This window comes from Copadichromis virginalis, linkage group LG3, assembly GCF_057382275.1.
Source record: "Copadichromis virginalis isolate Kocher_CV1m ecotype Utaka linkage group LG3, C_Virginalis_male_GT1.1, whole genome shotgun sequence".
NCBI classification, from domain to species: Eukaryota; Metazoa; Chordata; class Actinopteri; order Cichliformes; family Cichlidae; genus Copadichromis; species Copadichromis virginalis.
In genome coordinates this window covers 46485821-46492619 of record NC_140620.1, presented here as the reverse complement: position 1 = coordinate 46492619, position 6799 = coordinate 46485821, and the positions used below count along the sequence as shown (strand labels likewise).

Here is a 6799-nt window from a genome sequence, read left to right as displayed (position 1 = left end):
AGTCACATGAGATTTTGGTCCACCATGACATACTATCTCGAAAGGCTTCATCTTTCATGCATGACAATAATCCCAAACACATTGCAGTAAAAATATACTTGGATAGAAAAACACACAATGCACTCTTTCAGTCATAGACTAGCCTCTCCAAACCTCAGTGTTATTGAAGCATTGTGGTATCATCTTGACAGAGAACAGAACAAACGGCAGCCAACATCAAGGAAGAACTTTGAATGTCCTTCAGAAAGCTTGTAGAACTATTCCTGAAGACTATAGGTGCATCTATTTCCCATATTTCCCCCAAAATGAAGGGTGACTTAAGACTTTTGCACAGCACTCTAGTTGTAATTCTTGTTCTAGAAGCATCATTTACAGATGCCGCTTTGGGTGTCTAATGTTCCCAAAACATTTTATTTCCCATTTCTTTTTTTTAATTCATCGAAGTTAAGATTAATTTGTATGCAATATCATGTTCTCCACAGCGTCTGCTGGGAACTCTGAACGCAATCATAAGCCAGCATGATCTTAATTATTAAAACTCCATATTCTTTATTGGCTTAATAGTCCTGGTTCAGACCCTGGCATCCTCCAATAATAATAATAATAATACATTTTATTTAAATAGCGTCTTTCAAAGCACCCAAGGACACTGTACAACAGATAAAAACTGGAAGCCAATGAACAGTTCATCAAATTGACCGATCCGGAAAAGGAAACGGCGTTTAGCAGCATGATTAACAGGGTCAATATGCAGCTGGCAGGGGGGACGAGCTAAAACGTCATTCTAATCGTGACGATACTCGTGGGAGAAATGAGAGCAAATTATTTCATTAGGAGTTTTGAGCATGCTGCTGCAATGCATTTAATAAATAAATAAAACTCTCAAACCCTGTGTTTGTAAGGGTTCCAGGCACAATCGCTGCTGTGCAGGGAGCTCAAAAGGAAGAATGTCTGTCAGTTCACACGGCTGTTTCCCCAGAGGACGAAGTCATAATGGCAGAGAATGTACAATGTTTTACTCTGGAAACAGCACGCCATCAGTGTCAGTGCTTGTGAACTTTGCATTTTTTATACGCTGTCATGTTTTGTCAGTGTCTCGGGATGCAGGGTTTGGTTTTGTGTCTCTTTGTGTGTGCCGAGGCAAGTTTGTGCATCGGGCGCTGATTAGGCAAGTCCACGGCTAATATAACCGCATTGGAAAAATGTTTTTGTTCACAGACCGCCTGGCAGAAATGGCAGCTCATCCAAGTGCCGGTGTATTTGTCACAAGTAATTAATTTTTCTCCCATAAAAAAACGCCCACTGGGACGATGGAAAAGGTGGGTTCATTAACCTTCCTCACCCGAGCTTCCTGTGGCACTTTACAACGCATTGGCTGCTGGTTCCTCCAACTGCCCGTAGCAGAAAATGTGCAGGAATGAAATGCTTTTCTTCCGAGACGGCTGTTTTTTGCTCGGGGAATAAAAAGGATTTGCTTGGCATCGTGGTCCAAAATTTATGTATTTATTTTTTAACATTTTATTACAGCACTTTCACACTTTCTTCTTTCTTTACCGGAGACACGACCGAAGACATTTTGGACCCCACCCTTTCTCTTTTTTTTCCTGTTTTCTTATCCTATCATGCCTCCCCAGTTTCTCTCTAATCTCTCTTCTCTCCCTGCACCTTCACTTCCTTTTGCTGGGTTTGGATTTTGAGTCACTTTTTTCCTCCTAGTGTTTATTTCAAATTGACATTTCGTGGTGTTTAATCTCCAGGGGGGAACAATGGGTACATTCTACTACACAGAGTGATATGAAAAGCCCCAGAACTTGTGAATGTGAAGTGAGAGACAGAATAAAACAAATAAATGAGTATCTCAGACTGGCCCAGGATTCTGGTGACAGGAAAACCACAGTGGTGGGCAATTTTGTATTTCAGCTTGAGAGTGTTCTCTTCTTTCTGTAACTTTATTTCATTTTTTCCCCTTTTTGTCTTTTATTGTCAGCTTGCAGCCTGCCTGCTCCAGCGCTGCTGAAATATTCACAGATATCAGGAGCAGCAGAAAGAACTTTGTTAAAAGGAAAGGCAGGGGCACGTGCACTTGTGCCCTCCCATTGTGCATGCATGTAGATCATTATTTGACAGGCATCCTGACAGCTTGACTTGCTCTGTAGAGAAAGAAATTGACTTGTGTATATATTGTGAGCAAACCAGATGATGGGTTGCAACCAGTGTGGCTGCCTGTGAGCAGTGCAGGAACCTCTGAATATATTCTTGTAATGTAATGTCAAGCTGCAAGCCAGTGGTCAAGAAAAATTAACCGTGTACACATGAATTCCCTCTGTCCCCTCTGAAATGTTGTTGTTTTAAAATAGATATCAGAATTACCTGAAAATGTACGTATAAAAAGTTCCAGTAAATGTACGAGTTACTTTTGGAACCTGAGCAATTATTGACGGATCTAATTGCTTTTGTAGAGTGTGCCTAATTAGAAGAATAAATACGCTCCTGGCAAAAAGACAAAGCCAGTCCTGCGTTTAAAGACTTTAAATGCATGTGCACATTTTATTTTTCAAACTCAGTGCTCCCTCAGTACATCAAATACAGAATTCTTACCCATTAAAATAATCCCTTTTTTCATCCATACCCATGTTCCTCTTTATTGCCCACAGAGCTGCGGTTCCTGTGGCTATAATTATCATTTCACTTTGACTTGCAACATGGCAATGAATTCCTCGCTGTGGTCCGACCTTTTTCTGTTGCAGTGCAACAGAATCTCTTTTCTGTGTGTGTGTGTGTGTGTGTGTTTTTTTTTAAATTAAGTCTTGTATTCATGGTTTTCACATGATGTCACATCATTATAGGAACACCCACCCGGAGGGGAAAACAGGGCCTTTTTCGCCCCATTTCTCTACATCTGTTTTTACTGCAACTGTTTCGTGCAAGGCAAAAACTATCGACGCGCAACCAAAATCCTCCTCGTCTGCAGTGAGTAAATTCGACCAATTCCCCCTTTTCTTCACAGAAAGGACGCAAGTAAGCCATTGACTGTATATAAAAAATGGCAGTAGAAACAGTGACATCACACACACACTGGATCTGGATGTCTATTTTAGTCTTAATAGTCTAACACACTGCAAGCGATTTGCTCATTGATTCGCTCCCAGTTAGTAGCATTCCAGGCTCCAGTTGCCTAGGTGACCCTCTACTTATTATAGGGTGACCTGCTAGTAAATACATTAAAGTATAATATATTTACTGCCGGTATTCCTCACTCTCATTGGTAGTCTCTTCAGTGACTAATCTAAAAGGTTATAGAGAGAGTCCCGCTCACTTAGCGTCAGCAGCAGTTACCTGTAGTCGCTGGGAATTGCCAAACTTCAGTCACTTTTTATGCTCTCTGGTCGCCGCAAATCACTCCTAGTGTGTACTTGGCTTTAATATCAAGATTCTCGCTATCACCAGGTTAGTTTTTCTGAGCTCAACTTACTTGGAAGATAAGGTGGAGTACTAAGTTATCAGCAAACTGCTAGCATTAGCTACTAAAAATAGCAGCTACTAAAAGGATATACCTGCAATGCCTGCTGTAGATAACTGTTAGCTACAGCAGGCATGTGAAATAAGTTTTATTAGATTGGCAAGCAGGTATTGTGTTAACTAAAGTATTGCTGCTCCCTACTACAATGACCATGATACAAACCTTGGGTCAATTTAGACAGCTAATGTTAGCTAATTAGCTCACACGCATGCTTTGTCATTCAAGAATTGTCTTGTCTTTCCTGAGATGGAGTCATTATCAACTGATCCATTTTCGACATACTTACTCAGCGTACTTTTGTGGCTGTTCATTTTGGCAGCAGAATATGAGGTGGGATTCTCCACAAGATATATATAAAATATTACCAGCACAGAGGTCTGGCAGAATAATCTACTGTGAACTGCCGTGATTATTTCTGTACATGGATTACAAAAGCTTGAAGTTTGTTCACATATGTTTTTTTCATCTTTATTTGAAGACACAATCTAAATATTTGTGGTGTGAAGCATATGGAAAATAAATTGGCAGGCCTAAGAAGTAGTTCAGTGGAGTGATGGACCACTATTTTTGCCTTCCAGGGGTCTGCAGTGGTTAGGTTCACAGCAAGAGAGTCCTCGGTTGAAATCCACTGGCCTGTTGAGGTTTGTATGCTTTCCTTGTGCTCGTGTGAGTCCTCCCCCGGTACGTCGGTTTCACATATGAAATTAGAAAATGAAGTTTATTTTTTGGCAAACACACTTGAGAAGTGTCATCTTGTTGTATAGTGAGTATGAGAAAACGCTCTCACTTTAATTTTATTAGTGTTACCAGGCTGTATCTCTCCATATAGCTTTACTGGGTATTAGCACTATTAAATTACAGTCGGTTTAGAAGTCTCTCTCGGCTGAAGTGTTTATGAGAGTTGTACCTGATGGCATAATATCTGAAGCAGATGGGCTGATCTTGGCTCTTTTACTTGGAAGACATATTTGAAGGTGGTATATTAAGTCTCTGTGCACTACTTGCAGCTCAGACTTGGCTCCACCGAAAGTCATTCATCTTCACAGTCATCACTCACATCATTCACAGTCATCTCACTAAACCCCAAGGGTGTTGAGGGGGAGACTCAGAGAGATTCTGAAGGCTCCACGCATGGGACCATTATCAGAGCACAGTAATGGATTACCTCAATGGTCAGCCTGTCACGGTCAATGTTTGCCCTGACATTTCATGTAAAGTTCTCGTCCCCTGGTGAAACATTGCAGCAGCCTGGATTGTCTTGCCAAATTGGTTGTCACAGTGTGTGCACTATAATCCCATCCTTTTTCTTTTTGCCTGTCTGTCCTCATATCTTGCCAGTAAGGTTACATGTTTTTTTTTTATATTTATTTTGACAGTGGTAAAGCTGAAAGATAGCACACAGTAATGTCATCAACAAAATGCGTACGGAGGCACCAGGTAATTACTGGCACATCTTCACTGTCTGTGGAGGTCTGCTTGTTTGCTCAGCGTGCAGCTCTAACTGTTAGCTACAGCAGGATGAATTTTATGGATTTTGGTGTGGGGTTTTTTTTCTTATGAAATAGAAGGAATAAATTCAGTGTTACGTTTAAAAATACGTTTAGGTAGATACTACCATGATATCTAACATGACTTATGTTTGACATGCATTCAGAAGTTTTGTCCACAAGCTAAAAATGCAAATCTTCAAAAAAATCGAAGGTGACACCTTACAAATAATGTATCATACATTAATATTGGCATTGTAGTTTTTCTGTTAAAAGCTTTTCATTTTGGCTGGTCCAACGAGGCAATAATTCAGTGAAAGTGGTGGATATTTAAATGCTAATAACGTGAAGGATGTGCTTAAAGATATTGATGACAGATAATAAAAGAGAAGAAAATTGGCTTTGGACAGATGAGGTATAATGCTGTGTTGGTTATTTTCCCATTAAGCATTTGTGCCTTTTCTTTATAATGTTGGGTAACACTTTATTTTTTGTGATTGGTCAGGAGAGAAGAACTCTAGCATGTGCTGTAGCATATATTTAGCATGCTAGCACATGTTATTTCAGGTGTGATTTCAGAAGATTTGGCCCGTGCAGCCATGCTAATGTTTATCAGTCTCTTAACTGTCATAACTGTGTGATGTGTGCTTCTCATGTGCATTGCTTTTTTTTTAAAGAAATGCACAGGTAACTTCCCTTTACCATTTAGAGCTAACTCACCTCTGTTAGCTTTAGCATTTTCATTGCTACGAGCTGTCATTAGTCACTGGAATATGTGTGATGGTAGCTAGGACATGCTGACAGATGTCAAATGTAGATATTGTTTACAAGACTGTATGATACAAACTTATCTCTAGCATTTAATTTTATTCATTCACAGTAAATTGCTTTGTTCCCAAATATTGAAGCTATCTGTATCTAAGCTCTTATAACATTGTGGGAACTTTTTTCTATCCTCTTTGCAGCAGGTGCATCCTCAGCTGTTTGTAAAAATGGTTAATTTCAAATCCATTTGCTGTATGTTTCAGGAAGCTGATAATTGGTATATGGATGGGAAAGGCATTTTATTTAGGTGACGGCAATGATGTGAGGTAATCTAACAGGACTTGTCATGTTTTAGGTCTTAATTGAAACTGAGGGAGATGTCAGTCTAAGACTGTGCTAGTTGTCTGTCAGTATTTAGGGTAAGATTGGTTCAGTGAGCAGACATCAGCAGGCCGGTTGTGTGTAAAGCAATTTATATATTTTCACTAGAGTCTGTTAAATCGCCTGTTTGCATCTCTGTGGCAGGGCAATTCCAGAAATGGCACCCTTAGACTTTTCCTTTTTGAAATTCTTCTCATGGACAGCATCATCTCCAGGAAAGGTATTGTGCAGCTCATGGTACAGAAAATCACCACAGGCAAAATGACTTTGACATTGCTCCATAGTACAGGCAATGGAGGGTGACATATCCAATATCAAGAGAGTGGCAGGGCTAAATATTTTTGTCAGGCTAGTGGCTTTACTGTGGAGAGATGTGGATGAAGGGTTCATTTGGGTGCGGATTTGAAAACAGCATTTTGGAGACCAACTCCAGGTGAATGTATGTTTTCTTTCTATGGTCCTTGTTGTCTGCAATGGCAGGTCGCTGGAGGACAAATGTGAAGGCTTTTGTATTATTTCAAAATACACTTGATAGTTTGAAAGGTAAAAGTAATGTCAATGTCACAAGCCTTTCATGCCTCTGTTATCAGAGATCTAAATACATACATAGTACTTACACCACAGCTTGTAACTTTAAAATTAAGTT

The 6799-nt window shown here is 39.9% G+C and overlaps 1 long non-coding RNA gene across 1 annotated transcript; it reads left to right on the top strand.

The window, feature by feature from the left end:
• Window positions 1–3240: 3240 nt before the first annotated feature.
• On the top strand, window positions 3241–6352 carry LOC146715019 (uncharacterized). Its single transcript, XR_014919321.1, has 3 exons — window positions 3241–3447; window positions 4099–4161; window positions 6298–6352. It is a non-coding gene; the product is annotated as an uncharacterized LOC146715019 (long non-coding RNA).
• The last annotated feature ends 447 nt before the right edge of the window (window positions 6353–6799 follow it).